Here is a 14,781-nt window from a genome sequence, read left to right as displayed (position 1 = left end):
GCTATATAGGCAATTAAAGGCTCATTATAATGATTTAAATGGCTTATTATTAAAAGTGTGATTAGTCGACTAATGCTTAAAACGACTACTAGTCAAAAAATCCTTAGTCGAGGGCAGCCCTAATGTAAAGTTTAAGATTTTATGTGTAAAGATTAAAATAACACTTCATCGTATTCATATTTCATATCTGGTATTTATCTGTTTTTTTATTTTACAGATTTACCCAGATCTACACTGATTGTGACACCAAAGAGTGTATTCACAGGACAGACAGTCAATCTGACCTGTGTGATTGAGACTTACAGTAGCTGGAGATATGAGTGGTATAAAGGCACAGACAAAAGTGTAATGTTACAGACGTCTGATCGTTACACTGTAAACAGAGACACTTTCACTATCAGAGGAGCGAATGAGTCTGATCAGGATCAGTACACGTGTAGAGGACTGAGAGAAGAGAGACCAAAATCATCACAGGAGAGTAACCGGATAAATCTGTCTGTTAATGGTTAGTTAATACTTTGAGAAATACTTGCCTGTTGTTTAAAATGACAATATACTCTTAATAATAAACTTTTTGAAAGCCTTCAGGAGATCTGCAGTGATGCTCAATAAGTGCTTGTTTCTCTGTTTTTTTTTTGAGTGTCACGTTCAGGTCAGATTTCTGTCTTCAACATCCTCAGTTTTCTTCTGGCAGCTTGTCCGTATCTGCTGGCGACAGTCGTGCTGCTGTTCAAATGCTACAGAGCGAGAGGTAAAACTTCTGTCTTTTCTGTTCACATTCACTGACAGACAGGCCTTTACTCTTTCTCTTTTGATATGTTATAAATCAATATTTACAACAGATGGTGGTCATTCATAAGCAGCATCTGCAGTGGAAGCAAAACAGAAAGTGTCAAACTGAATTGTGAAAGTGAATGATGTGTGTGTGTGTGTGTGTGTGTGTGTGTGTGTGTGTGTCAGTTACATCTACTGAAGACCAAAGCCAGTATGCCGTAACAGAGGAACAAACTTCAACCTGATTTCATCAATTCTTCAAACCGCATGTATAGAGTCACAGGATGCTGGAGCCTCAGACTGAAGGCTGGGAAACTCGCAAGACTAACAGACACACAACATACACACTCTCACACATACGGACAATTTAGTGTTTCTAATTCTCCTGGGGCCTCATGTATAAAACTTTATGTAGATTTCATCCTAAATGTGTGCGTACTCACAAAAGCTAGATTTTGCGTACGTACAAATGTTTTCAGATTTATAAAGCCATGCGTACGCCAGAACCTGTGAAATATTCCCTTTGTAATACCCAGTCAGCGGAAGATTGTGCGTACATGAACCTCCACCCCGTCTCCTCCCCGAAATAGCCATATATGGAGCTTACAACGCCTAGATTTAATATTCATAATGTCATCTGCATATCATTTCCATGCATATTTCATCCACGTGACACCATGTTTAACGCAGTTAAGGGCACAATATGTCAGGAAAATATGAGATACATACTATAAATGCTTCTGGAGTAGCATATTGCTATTCAAATGTATGCAATTTTGCCTATAAAGTAAACATATATTTTAGAATGTTTATAGCCTATATTTTAATGGAAAGAGATGGGCCTTTTTTTTTTGCAGTGCAAATAACTGCCTGACTCACCGAGTCAATAAAATAATTGGAAAATAAAACGTGCATATCTTACAGTTTCCTTCAAATTCTATCTTTTAAATATGGTGTTTGTCACAATATTGGGAAGAGCAGGAAAGGGGTTATCATTAGGCTGCTGTCTGTGCGCGACACAGCTGTGAACAGAGGTTCTAGAGTACTGTCATCAAACCTGTTCAAACCAGCCAATGGACCGTTTGATCAACGAGTTCATCCTTATGTCTGTCGTTACCGTCTATGCTCCAAAGCCATCAGACGAATCAAGTTCACATCAGTGATTATTATTCATTATTATAAATATCATTATTATCATTAATATCATTATTATAAAAGTATTCTCTCAGAACATGAGTTTTGCTATTTAGAACACAATTTAAAGTGGAATTGTCATGCGGCAAGCAATCCTCGCTGTGATTAAAACATTAAATCACATACCACAGGACAATTGTTCGAAAGCAGCACATCCACTGAAAATATTTCTAAAAATGTTGTAATTTCTGGATAATAATTTCATGAAATTTCAGTGCTTAACTTCATTATTGAGAGTGTCATATTTAATCTAATTGTGTATGTCAAATGTAAAACCTTTGTTTCATTATTTCGCTCACTCCAGTAAAAGAGTGCGTACGCATGGTCTAGTGTCCGTACAAAACTGTTAAATAAAAATAAATACATTTTACTGCAGTTTATAAGTTCTTATACAGGCCCATGGATTAGAAATGTTCAAACTAATGGCATTTCAGCCCAGATATATTTTTATTCAGTTTTAACCTGATTGTCAATAAAAGCTGAGACAGAGACATCAATAATCTAAAATGTAAAAAAGCTCTTTGGTGTTGCACTGTACACATACTATAAAATTCATACTTTCATATGTGCTTATATGGGCTCCTTACATCATTTGCTTCCTTGCTGTCCTTTTGGACTTTCTAAGTGTCCTTTTTTTGGAAAGTCATCTAAATTTATCTTGAAAAAAGCTTGCAGAAAATACAGATTTTTGAGAATCACCCTTCAATCTTTTGGTTTACTTTGCTGGACATAGCAAATGAGGACAAAATAAACATTTGAAACAAGATAAATGGTCTACGCTTATTGAAGTGTGCGATTAATCACGATTAAATCACAGAAAAAGGATGCGATTGATAAATTAATCGATTGACAGCCCTATTTGCAACTTAATCCAAAATAAAAAAAACTGCTAAACTAAGACAATGAAACGTTTAAATGAGGACAAAATAAACATTTGAAACAAGATAAATGGTCTACGCTTATTGAAGTGTGCGATTAATCACGATTAAATCACAGAAAAAGGATGCGATTGATAAATTAATCGATTGACAGCCCTATTTGACTTAAACGAAAATAAAAAAAAAAACTGCTAAACTAAGACAATGAAACGTTTATCGGTTTCCCTTAGCAGTCAATTACACAAGTGTTATAACATGTTCACAGCAAAGAAGAAAAAAAGCACTGTAAATCACACAATGCTATTTTAAGCAATCACTACGAAGACTAACAAGGAGAGCGCTTTTAATTTAGCCAGAGATTATATAACATAATATCAAGCTCTTTTAAAGACAGTATGAGTGGCTCTGTGTGCTGCTCAGATCAGACGAGCTGTACTTGGAGCTGCTGTATTTGGGGACGGCTCGGTGCCTCAGACACGGGTGTTTGGTCAGTTCTCCGGCAGCAGCAGACGCACGGCGGTCTGGATCTCTCTCGAGCTGATGCTGGAGCGCTTGTTGTAGTGAGCGACACGAGACGACTCACCGGCGATGCGCTCGAAGATGTCGCTGACGAAAGAGTTGATGATGCCCGTCGCCTCGGAGGAGACCCCGGTGTCAGGATGCACCTGCTTCAGCACTTTATACACGCAGCTAGCGTAGCTCTCCTTCCTGGAGCTCCTGCGCTTCTTCCCCGCTTCACCCGCGCTCTTAGTGAATTTTTTATAAAATATATTAAATAACATTACTATTCGGAAACGTGTTCTAAGTCGTGTGTGGCTCTTAAAAGAGCCGCTGGGGTTTAGTTTTGTTCAGGAACCTCTAGGGCTGAACAATTTTGGAAAATAATCTAATTGCGATTTTTTTTTACCAATATTTTTTACCTATATATATTTGCGATTTAATATGCGATTATTTTTTAAAGCTCTTTATGTTCTGTATTATTCAACAAAGACAAGCTATAAATCATTGTATAGTATGACTAACACACTATTATAGATAGATTAAACATAAATGTTATTTTCTGTAGGCCAGGCCTATATGTAAACATGTGCACTGCACTAAACACTGTCTGTTAACTTTAGACCAGTGCTTCTCAAATTTTTGTGGTCGCACCCCCCTTTAAACCTATAAAAAAATCTGCCCCACTTTCCCGAATCCTCATCCCACCTCAGACTACCAAATAATTGAATTAAACATTGTGAAAAATCAATGCTTTTTTAATAAAAAAAAAACCTACAGGGAAAACAAAACACCTGCATCACTTGAAACATTGAAAAATAGCATAGAGAGAATCACAAAGTTCAAATGATTTGCGACGCACAACTTTAGCTTCCGGTTCATAGACTGTATAGACACGGTGAGTGAAGCCGAGAGCAAGATATGCCTCCTCATATTTTCTGCATTTAGCTTTTAAATGACCAGCACCTGCCTGAGTCTGTGCGACTTCATCTATGGCTTTTCTCTTCGCTTTCACAAACCAATCCATCTCCCATTCTAAGCTACGTCCTTTGGCTGTTTACTGTTTTATTTATTTTCTTTTTCTGCTGATGGCCCGCGCTCAACTTGAAGCAGCGCTGCTTAGACCGATCGGTGTGTCATCAAAGTACTGCGAGAGCTATAAGAGAGCGCGGACGTCTCCTTATGCTTTCTCTCGCCGTACTTTGATGTCATACACCGATCGATCTTCAAGTGGAGCACACCACTTTACTCTTGCGTGAAAAATTTTTGCATTTCGCTGCGTTCCAAAGTTCAAGTTTGGTGAACTCTGACCTGCGAATTCGCATCACGTGAAGACGTGTGACCAGTAGAAGATCGATACGTCACTGCGTGACCTCTCTGTACAGAAATTCAAAAATGGAGGAAGCGCTAATTTTAGCCATAGTGCAGCGTCCTATTTTATATCATACTTCTTTAAAAGATTATACAAATCAGACGGTACATTTGAATGCGGACATATTTTATAATTTTATTATTGCTTAGTATATATATATATATACATATATAGAGAGAGAGAGAGAACAATATTATTACCATACTCAAGTGTATTATTATTAAATTACTTAATGTTGTTCGTTATTTTAACGCAAGCTCATGCGAAAAATTTCGCATTTCGCTGCGTTCCAAAGTTCAAGTTTGGTGAACTCTGACCTGCGAATTCGCATCACGTGAAGACGTGTGACCAGTAGAAGATCGATACGTCACTGCGTGACCTCTCTGTACAGAAATTCAAAAATGGAGGAAGCGCTAATTTTAGCCATAGTGCAGCGTCCTATTTTATATCATACTTCTTTAAAAGATTATACAAATCAGACGGTACATTTGAATGCGGACATATTTTATAATTTTATTATTGCTTAGTATATATATATATATACATATATAGAGAGAGAGAGAGAACAATATTATTACCATACTCAAGTGTATTATTATTAAATTACTTAATGTTGTTCGTTATTTTATATATTTATATTTTCAGACTCATTTTAAAATTAATTTTGAACCACACCACAGGAACTTATAAAATGACCTATTTAAAGGTAAAAACCTACAGCACTTAATTTAATATATATGATATGTATGTATGTATGTACAGTCAAACCAAAATTTATTCAGACACCTTGAACATTTCATTCATTAATACAGTTTATTCACTATAGTTTAAAAAAGGGTAATAAAATATGACAGAGCCGAAAGTACTCCTTGTGGCGATCCTCATCCAGCCGTAGCTCCTGAATTAAAGAATGGAACTCTCCCCGCTCATTCCCAGTCCGTATAATAGGGTGAACCCACAGCCTTCTCCTTTCCAGACGCTTTCGACGCCGTCGCAAAAGATACAGTACAAGCACATCTGAATCCATGTTGTGGTAACTGAGGGAAAACCTATATCTTCAATAAAAAAATAAAATAAAATAAAAAACTGCGGGGAAACCTTGTCGCGTGATGTCATATCCTGCTCCCGCCCATATTCGTAGCGACATCCGAAATTTTTTTGCATGTTTAAAGTCTAGTGTGACCACCCCTTCAGCCTCCGAATCCGTAGAGTGCGTCCCTGTCGCTTCAGCGCATACACCACATCAGGGCGGTGACAGTCTTTCTTTTAGCTGCTCCGTGTAGGTCACAGCATCACGAATCCCGCTCTCCAGAAACACCTTCAGCACGCCGCGCGTCTCCTCATGGATCAGACCAGAAACACGCTTGACGCCGCCGCGGTGCGCCAGACGACGAATAGCAGGTTTAGTGACGCCCGGATATTATCCCGGAGCACCTTCCGGTGGCGCAGCGCCTCCTTTCCCGCCCTTTCCTCTCCCAGACATGTCGCCACTGTCTTTTCAACTCACACAAACGAAAACAATCGGAGAATAACAATGAAGAAGCAGTGAAGTTAGTTTATACTTCGCTAAAGGACCTCGGTGAAACCAGGATCATGGGCGGTTCTCAACTAAACGTCACTCGTTAAGTCTAATCTGAGTCCAGTTCTGTCTTGCAATCCTTTGTGGAAATAAACAGGGTTTAAATAACATTTATATTTTTTTATTAAACTTAATAGTATAACAATACAAGTATTTCTGACAACTTAAAAGGTCATTAATTCCGTTAAAAGCAGCAACTTAGATTTAAAACCACCTAGAACACAGTCTACCTATCATGTTATTTTAACGTGCTTTAGTAAAACTACCATTTTGATCATTTATCCTAACTGATGAACTACAGTTCAGACCCGTTCTAATCGTTTGCACGTTCATAGCAACTGATTAAAGGAAATCATCTTTCATATTAACATTGAGATGGCTCTTAAAAGAGGCTTCGGGGTTTGTGCGGCTGAAGCGGCTGTGGGTTTAAGCGCGTGTGGGATGCGGCGGGCCAGTTGGATATCTTTGGGCATGATGGTGACCCTCTTGGCGTGGATGGCGCACAGATTGGTGTCCTCAAACAGACCGACCAAATAAGACTCGCTAGACTCCTGCAGGGCCATGACAGGAGATTTTTTTGGAGATCTCCGATCTGCAGTTATATCTACTTGGCTATTGTGAAGAAACAAGCGAGGACAACAGCGAAAATGGCAGATCATGGAAATAAATGTTATGTTGCAGGCTGTGCAGCGGATGTGAAGTGCAGGGATGGGTTGGTGTCTGTATTCAGAAAGGCACGGAAAGCAAATAACACGTTCTGATAAAATAACGCGAGCTACTGACTAAAGGGACATGGTTAGCTGCTTGCTAGCAGGTTACATTACAGTAGGCTACATTAGATCTCACCACATAAACAGAGTAAGGAGAGATGACTGAGGATGATGGCGAAGGATTTACAGATCCTGAGCACCACTGACAAGCATCTGATCTTGTAAAATGTGTGGTAAGTACTGCTGCTGTAGTTTACACAGAGCACGTGCGATCGCAAATCTCGAAAGTGAAAGTAAAATGATGTGCATTCGAAAGCAGTTCCAATGCCCCACATATTAATAGCGGCTCCCTGATGTCCACATTTTATATACAGTATAGTTACCCAACGATATAACTGCGAGTATTGAAAGCATTGAAACATATATTGTCCCTGTGTTTCCTTCCTGCTGTGTGAGCTACTGAAATGAGCCGCACTGTGAAACAGCCAATCAGAGCAGAGCTCAACATTGAGCCGCACTGCGAAACAGCCAATCAGAGCAGAGCTCAACATTATTATTCATGACCCTTCCAAATAAGGTAATAAGAGACCATTTCATTCTAGAGACAAATCCTAGGGTTGTAAATGGACATGTAAAACCCTTTCTGGAGATGTTTTGCCCTTACCTAAGCCACATGCCTTCTATGTAGATATCAGAGAACAATTTAAAATATTGTATCAATGCATTCTATGGCACATTTAAAGACCATTATTTTGCCTCATTGAACAGGTAATCAGTGCTCTTTATTATGAATTAGTGGGTGGTTTTTTAAAAGAGCCGTTCTGATAAACCACAGATGATCGATGATTTACTTCTTTTTGGCTGCTTTGGGTTTCACCGTTTTGGGTTTGGCTGCTTTGGCCTTTTTAGAGCTCTTGGCTGCTTTCTTAGGAGTCGCTGGTTTCTTTGCTTTTTTTGGGGCTCTTTGTTGTCGGAGTTGTTCTTCTCCACACCGTAGCCACCGGCAGTGAGCACTTTCTTCAGGGCAGTGAGAGACACCGATATAAAGTTGGTTCGACGTTTGAGGTTTGACATTTGTCAGAGATTCAGCCTCGGAAATCTTCAATAGTTCTTTAACGATTTAGCACAAGGACAAGAAACATAATGTGTTATAATTGTTTTCAAATGTAGAAGAGAACACACAATGTGTTTTATTTGTTTTAATCTGCCTTAAGGTATTGTAACTGATAGACCTTATAATGTAAAAGTGCAGGATAGGGACCGTCTGCAAAGTGCAAAACGAAGAGCAAAAAGCACAATTATTCCATCTAAATGCTTCACTTGTGAAATGTATAAAAAAATACACCTCGAATCTAAGGGCTGTGTCTTATTACTGGTTCATAAAAGAACATTTAGATGTTGATTTTATTCACAAAACTATAGCATAACAAAAGTTATTGAAATGGAACGATTGAGAAAAAGCTTGCAAAGCATTACAAAGATTGTGCAGTTTACCGCCCCTAGAGGAAGATATTGCACTTGTTTTGACCAAATTTGACATTCAGAAATGTAAATAACTTAATTTAGAATGCACACAGTTTGATATCTAAACTTCAAGGGATGTGTCTTGTTACTTGTTCAAAGAACAATATTTACAGCCATCTTTTACTATCATATGTAAATCAGGATGCACGATATTGAATTAAATTTGAACCTGTTAACACATTCATTTTTAAAGCATACAGTATTCCATCTCAGTTTCAAAGGGTGTGTCTTGTTACTGGATCATAGACGATCAAATTCTTTTTCTCTCCGGCGGTACCATTTACATATTATTAAGATCGGAAAGAACTATCTCTATGATAATTAAGCTCTTTGTAGGGAAAGGAGCATAGTTTAATACACAATTTGGAGTGGAAGCTGGGTCGAGGCAGAGTATAATTTCTTACAAAAAAAGAAAAAGCGTATTAAAATGTGCAGTACGCCGCCCCCTAGAGGAACCCATTGCATTTGCTTCGACTGAGTTTAAAATTCAGAAATGTGAATACATTCATTTAAAATACACAGAGTCTGACATTTCAACCTCAAAGGGTGTGTCTTGTTGCTGGTTCATACAACCACATTTCCATATATCTTTTACATTCATAAGAAAAATTTGATACACGCTATTGAATCAAATTCAAACCTATTAAGATATATTTTTTGTAAACATACAGCCTTTTATCTCATCTTCAAAGGCTGTGTCTTGTTACTGGTTCATAGAATAACAGTTAGACATTGGTTGAATTTGCAGAACTATAACATGCCACATGCTATTGAAATGTAAACATGATTTGCAACAAACATGTGAAACCTTCTTGCTTCATTGTTAACATATGCTAGTACAACCTGCGAGTCAGTCCAAAAGTACTCTTGATCGATCTTCATTTCCAGTTCAGCCTTTAACATAACACTCATTGTGGCCTAATGGTTAGAGAGTCGGACTCGTAACCCAAAAGGTTGCGGGTTCGAGTCTCGTACTGGCAGGGATTGTAGGTGGGGGGGGTGGATGTACAGCGCTCTCTCCCACCTTCAATACCACGACTGGGGCGCCCTTGAGCAAGGCACTGAACCCCGAACTGCTCCCCGGGCACCGCAGCAAAAAATGGCTGCCCACTACTCCGGGTGTGTGTTCACAGTGTGTGTTCACTGCTGTGTGTGCACTTTGGATGGGATAAATGCAGAGCACTAATTCCGAGTATGGGTCACCATACTTGGTCACATGTCACGTCACAAAGTCACTCACAAAATCCTGGCAGAAACTACAGCAGCAGACAATTCCAGTCTTGGAATACTTTTGATCTTTGTGGGTGCGACTCGAGCCTTAGCCATTACAAGACTACAAGAATACTTTTTGTCATTCTTGAACCTCAGATAGGAACATGCACCATAGCCTAGGTTGCTTGCATCTGAGAAATGGTGCAGTTCTGTCCAGACAATGGTGTCAAAAAATGGCAGATGATAGCATCTTGGGATGCTGAAATCTTTCAGACAATGAAAACTACTTTTCCATTCCTTCCACTGCAGGAATAAGTCATCAGGCCGAGGATCATCCCATCCAATATTTCTACGACACAGCTCCAGTAAAATACACTTTCCTTTCAAAAGGAAAGGAGCAACAAACCCAATGGGGTCATACAAAGAAGCACACGTTGAATAAACGAGCACTGCACGTTTCAAAATCGAAACCCGGTGCGGGTGTTTTTATATCACTGTATTTCTGAAGGAAACCGACTGTCTTCAGACAATTTTGGATGTCATTTCTTCTTGCATGTAATGTCTGATAAAGCAGCGTTTGTGAGTGGAGCACTGCTTTGTGTACAGCAAACCTCGTTCTCTACCACTCCAACAGCGCCTCCTGCTGGCAGAGAATTAATTTGCATATGTATGCCGCCACAAATAGAGTGCAAGTCTGTGGGGAACACTGTAATATTATTTATGCAATTTGTAAGTGCAAATGATAATTAATTATGCTTGTCTCTTTAAAAATAAAAAATAAAAAATTAAGCCACTTAGCCAATGTAAATTTCAGCATAGCCTATTTTATTTGAAGTGTATCCCGTGTATTCTGATACATGCATTAATGTTTCTGGGCTAAGCCCCGGATATCCACTCACTGTAGAACTGCTCCTGGAATCAAACCCATTATTTCAGCATTTTGCTCTACTGATTGAGAATGCATTGTAAAAAATGGAGCTTTAATAATTTGAATATGATGGGTTATCAACTAATTATGTACCTTCCTTGTAGGTGCGTTCAGATGTTGTATATAACGTTTTATTAACAAAGTGTTTGACAGGTGAGGCAAATTCTGTAAACACTGCTTTGAAAAATAATGTTTTTTTTTTCTTGTACTTGCAGGTTCATTCAGACAGTCAACATTTGTCAAAAAACTTGACGGAGCTCAAACTCAAACCACACGGCAGCAACAAACAGGAAGTGACGTCAAACCCTCACAAGAATTACAATCATATTTTGTAGTTCAAAGGGTTTTCTATACAATGGCAATTTTCTTTTAAATTTCCTCCATTGTATGTGTGTAGTGTAAACATTTGAATTTGGGTATGTCAAATTTAGGCGAAAATACACAAAAACTCCCCAGAGCAGGCTTAAAGGGCTTAACCGGGCCGCTGCAACTGTTGACGTGAGGATAAGTCAAATAAGAGCATGACTTACATGAACAAACCTACATTATTCACCTCATGATTTTACTTTATTCACTGGTCTGTCTGTAATGTGTGCGGCTCTGGCAGCGTGAATGAACAAAAGTGTGAGAACATGTCTTATAATGGATCTCTTTTTCTTCCTATTTCTTCATGTATTTCTGTGTAGAGTTTTGTCTCCTCCCTCATCTCTTCTTGAACTGTGAAACGCAGGAAGTGTCTGATTTAGCGCACGCATCACTGTTAACAGTCTGTTAATGTGTCAGTATGGGGTCTCTCATGCTCTGTGAGTATTTCATTACATTCTACTCTATCTTCAGTTTTGTTTTGTTTTTCCTGTTGTTAACAGTATTTAGTTAAGATAAAGAATGATTGTGTGAGGGTCTGTGAATCCACAGTCTTGCTGTTTATCGTATTATTTATTGTTCAGATTCAGTGTGATGATGTTATGTGTGGATCAGATACAGAATTTCAGAGAAAATTAATTTATCTGTCCTGCATGTGAAAGATGGAGGCCCTGTGGTCATGGGCTTTTGCTGCTTATGATGTGATACTCATTCTTCCTATTTTAAGCAGTTCAGTTAAATCAGATGTATGTGTGTAAATATGAGTTTGTTGTATGATATTGTACCTTTAAATAAACTCTCCTTTAGAGGCTCAGAGAATTTGGTTAAACGGAAGTTTATCTATCACTTTTAATTCTTTCTGCCCCTCTTGCTGAAAATGAATTATCCATGTTAGTGCCCCCCCCAAAAAATGTGGATGTTCAAATCACACTTAAAAACGTCTGAATTTCATTACAATAAACAGTATGTCAAACAAGCAGCATTTGCTAAAGAATGATGCTCAGACTGTTCTCAGAACTAACTTCTGTTTTCTGAGACACCTTTTCACAATTTTTTAGCAAGTTTGTCTCTCTCCTTTTAGCGAATGTGTGAAGTCTCTTCTCCAGTTCTTTGCAGAAAAACCACAGCTGTTGTTCAGTACATTAACATAAGAACATGTTCCACTAATTCTTGACAATCAGAAAGTGTATTTTTAAACAACAAATTTATTGTTTTGCAATGTACTTAATGTACACAATCTGACAACATAATGTTGGGTCCTTTTATAGCACAGATACTATTTAAACTGAATTGAGCTGGACGATGACATCACTGAATTCAATGATGAACTGCCTTTAACTGAAAATTGAGTGTTTACTATTGTCCTTTTGCATTGACACACTATTTTCCTATTTGGTACTTTAAAGCTGCTTTGACACAATCTGTATTGTTAAAAGCGCTATATAACAACACAACAACACAGCAAAGGGTTTAATTGTGACATTATAGTGGCCATGAAAATAATTTGAATACTTAGGGTGTTTAAACAAAGTATATTGTATAAGAACCAAACTCAGTTCAGTTAAAGTGAATGAAGGGAACCTCAGTGCTTTCGGTTTTTGCAATGTAAATTGACGATATCGCTGAAAATGAAGTGTCCTCAACTAAGCAAGTCAGAGGCGACAGCGGCAAGGAACCAAAACTCCATCGGTGATAGAATGGAGAAAAAAACAGGCTCAGTCGGGGGCCAGTTCTCCTCTGGCCAGATGAAACAAACCAGCAGGTTGATCCAAACCCTATAAAAATGCTTGTAAATCTCATATTATGCGGGTATCACCAAATACTGGATTCAATCTTTTTGTCAGCTTGTTTTCCTTCAGTTAGGACAGAATTTGTATTTGTTTTTTGGAACGGCTTGATCGTAGGTGTCATTAATCTGAGTTTATGCACCTTAGATTTTGAGAGGAATGTTATTGTGGATAATTTTGTCAATATTCTCTGTACAATAAAGCACCTGTTTGAACCCGCACCTGAATCCAGCCTCGTTTTCCGTGACAGGTACACTTAGCGCGATCTGAGGAGAGCCTTGTGTACACGCGATGCGCTCGTTCCACTTCAATCTCTTTGCCCGCCAGAGATGGGAGCCACATCGGTAGCGATCTTTTCAAAAAGCCCATAGGGTCGTCCTTTTCGGAACCTTCAGGCAATCCAACCACACGCAGATTGCTGTTCCTATTTCGATCCTGTAAGTCCACTACCTGTTGCTCGAGCGCGGTTACTCGCCTATCGTGATCTGCGACAACTTTCTTTTGTTCTCTCATCTCCCCTGTAAGAAGATCCAGTTCAGACGAAACAAACCAGCAGGTTGATCCAAACCCTATAAAAATGCTTGTAAATTTCATATTATGCGGGTATCACCAAATACTGGATTCAATCTTTTTGTCAGCTTGTTTTCCTTCAGTTAGGACAGAATTTGTATTTGTTTTTTGGAACGGCTTGATCGTAGGTGTCATTAATCTGAGTTTATGCACCTTAGATTTTGAGAGGAATGTTATTGTGGATAATTTTGTCAATATTCAATAACAAACTAATTTGCACTGTTTATCACAATAGTGTGCTTTAGGCTCAGATGCCTACAATGAATCAGTTAAAAAAAATAAAAAATAAAAACTTGTCCTAATTGACAGGAAACAAGCTGACAAAAATATTGAATTTAATATTTGGTGATAATATTGCAAAAAGAGAGATTTAAAAGCTATTTTTGTAGACCAGATATTGAGCGGGAACACCATAACTGCAAGAAGGTGAGGGGAAAAATCCCAAGAGAAGTACAAAAATTATCCAAAAAATGTTGGGAAGTTGTTATAACGTGTGTGATACGGGGCGAATAAGACATGAGACGTGCGAATCCATCTGCAAAGCTTTTATTTAAAGGTGTGGTCATAAAAACAGGCAAGGTTCTGACAATGGCAAACAGGTATATAGAGGGCAAGACAAAAGAGTAATCCAAACCGGGCCTAAGTCAGTTGACAGCTAACGTTATCCAGAGGGCTTGACAAGAGGGGAAATCCAATAACACGAGCAGTAGTCCAGGCGAGGTGTAAACAGTCCGAAACAGCAGGCAAAGGGTTAATCCAAGATAAACAGGCAAAAACCAGGTAACACGGGAAAGCAGGCAAGGCAAAACTATGACAGGACTAGGCTAGACTATGAAACAGGAAATCAATAAACAGGCTCTGTAATGTAGCTATCAGTGAACAGTGATAAGTGCTAAATATAATACTAGGCGATCTGAACGAGGAAGTCCAGGGCTTATAAAGCGTGTCTGATGGGATTCAGCTGTGTGTGTGTAATCAGTGCAATGGATGATGGGAACTGTAGTCCGGAGTGACATGTAACAGTCTGTGTGCTGTGAGAGTCAATGTAGTGAGCGCGTGACCTCTGGTGGTGAGTGAACGGAAGTTTATAGACTGGATTCGTGACTTGGCCCCCCCCAAGGAGCGGCTTCCAGACGCTCCTAACTCATAATCCAGGAGGGCGGTGGAGCGGAGGCAGAACAGGGGGGGGATGGAGGGCCAGGTCCACGTGGAAGTGGACAGACCGGGGACTGAGACAGTGTAGGCAGAGCAGAGAACCCGGGTGGAGCCGGCAGAGCAGGTGGAGCTGAGGACCACCACAGCTGAGCAGACGGGTCCGAAGATCCCCACGGCGGAGCAGAAGACCACCAGGGCGGAGCAGAAGACCACCAGGGCAGAGCAGACAGAGCAGAA

The 14,781-nt window shown here is 39.2% G+C and overlaps 1 long non-coding RNA gene and 2 pseudogenes across 1 annotated transcript; 1 reads left to right on the top strand and 2 right to left on the bottom strand.

The window, feature by feature from the left end:
• The first annotated feature begins 471 nt into the window (after positions 1-471).
• LOC107574813 (uncharacterized) lies at positions 472-1,110 on the top strand. The gene is made up of 3 exons (XR_001607735.1): positions 472-505; positions 641-751; positions 961-1,110. It is a non-coding gene; the product is annotated as an uncharacterized lncRNA (long non-coding RNA).
• A 1,958-nt stretch (positions 1,111-3,068) lies between these two features.
• LOC107574811 (histone H2B-like) lies at positions 3,069-3,628 on the bottom strand (annotated as a pseudogene).
• A 2,278-nt stretch (positions 3,629-5,906) lies between these two features.
• Positions 5,907-6,199, bottom strand: LOC107574812 (histone H4-like; annotated as a pseudogene).
• Between the last annotated feature and the right edge of the window lie 8,582 nt (positions 6,200-14,781).

The sequence above is a fragment of the Sinocyclocheilus grahami genome, unplaced genomic scaffold (assembly GCF_001515645.1).
Source record: "Sinocyclocheilus grahami isolate Dianchi unplaced genomic scaffold, SAMN03320097.WGS_v1.1 scaffold2351.1, whole genome shotgun sequence".
Taxonomy (NCBI): Eukaryota; Metazoa; Chordata; class Actinopteri; order Cypriniformes; family Cyprinidae; genus Sinocyclocheilus; species Sinocyclocheilus grahami.
Note: the sequence above shows the minus strand (reverse complement) of the source record. Positions and strands in the feature narration are given on the sequence as shown.